We start from the raw sequence: 1,695 nt of genomic DNA on the forward strand, positions 1-1,695 counted from the left end.
CCAATAGGTGGCACTTTTTTTATTTTTTTGTTTTCTTTTTTGCTTTATTTATTTTATTTTGTTTATACTTACAGCAAAATACTTACTAGTTTTTCATATAATTCTTTTTGCTTTTAGGTTAGAAAAATTATAAACTTTTTGTTTAGTGCCATTTGTTTTCCAATTTGAATAGTTTAAATTTGATATTTTTTTAAAATTTGTGTGAGCCACTAGTTTTTGAATAACTTTACTATAAAAATAGATTATTGAGTGATTCTTTTTCCTGTTAATTAATATTATTGTGTTTTATCATTATATTTAGAAACATATTTTGTTATTTTAGTTTCTAGCAATAATTCTTGATGATAATTATTTTTGCTATTAAAGTTTCTAACAAAAAATTTCTTTATGAAAATTCTTTTTTGTTTTAATGTTTTGAACCGAAAATACTTTGATAATTTTAGTTGCATAAATTTTGTATAATTTTAGTTTCAATAATACTAGAGGTTTATGAAAGTTTATTTTGTTTTTACTTATTTATTAAAGTTTATTTTGTTTCTACTTATTTCTTTTATTTTCTTTTTTGCTTTTTTATTTATTTTATGAAAATTCTTTCTTTTTTGCTTTTTTATTTTATTTGGTTTCTACTTATTGTTCTATTTTTATTTATTTTATTAAAATTCTTTCTTTTTTCTTTTTTAATTTATTTTATGAAAAAAATTGCTTCTAATGTTTTACACACAAAAGCCCTCTCCCCTGGCCGGTTCATTGGTCCCGGTTCATGGCTTGAACTGGCACTAAAGACTCACCTTTGGTACCGATTCAAGGCACCAACCGGGACCAATGGTTGTGGGCCAGGAGCGAGGCCCATGGGTCCCGGTTCGTCCCACCAACCGGGACCAAAGGGGCCGGCTGAACTGGGACCAATGCCCCCATGAGACCCGGCAGGCCCCTGGCCTTACGAACCGGGACCAATGGACCCATGGGTCCCAGTTCGTGACTGAACCGGGACTAACGGGTTAATCTGGCCCGAACGTATGCCCTGTTTTCTATTAGTGAGTACGAAGCATCTCAAACATAATAAAATAACTTCAAAATTCTAAAACCACTGAGTGAGCACTACAGCCGCCAGAGTGACCTGGCAATGTGCTGCTGCCGCTGCTCCCCTACAGGAGACGGTTGACCTTGTCGATAATAGTTGAAAAAACTTCATGCGCGTCCTCCTAAGGACCTGCTTCATGGAGACGCAGTCGGCGTCGTTGAATCCTTGCATAGATCTGAAGCACATCACAACATGACGAGAAATCCTAACCTCACCGCACTCGAGGAGGATCAAAACCCGGAAGGCAAACTTGAAGAAGAAGCGCTGCCATCCGCCCGAGGGTTACACCTGCGAGGACTAAACAACCCTAATCTAAACTACTAACCGGAGTGGAGGCACGGGTATTCTCTTCCCCGCTGCCGATCGCCGGAGCGGCAGACAAAGGGGAGGCGAATCCACGGGCTTGCCGGTGAAGTCTTAAGGCCATATAAATAGTCTAGGAGGAACAAGACTTCGCTACCCCAAGAGTTTGAACGTATTTTTTTCTATAACTGCGTGTTTGTAAGGACCTGTGATACTTAATTTATGGCCTTAAGTCATTCCATAAAAAAAATATTTGCCAAGTCAATAAGATGTGAGGCATTTGAGGTGGTTTTTAGAGAAAACTGTTGGAA

This window comes from Triticum dicoccoides, chromosome 4A, assembly GCF_002162155.2.
Source record: "Triticum dicoccoides isolate Atlit2015 ecotype Zavitan chromosome 4A, WEW_v2.0, whole genome shotgun sequence".
NCBI classification, from domain to species: domain Eukaryota; kingdom Viridiplantae; phylum Streptophyta; class Magnoliopsida; order Poales; family Poaceae; genus Triticum; species Triticum dicoccoides.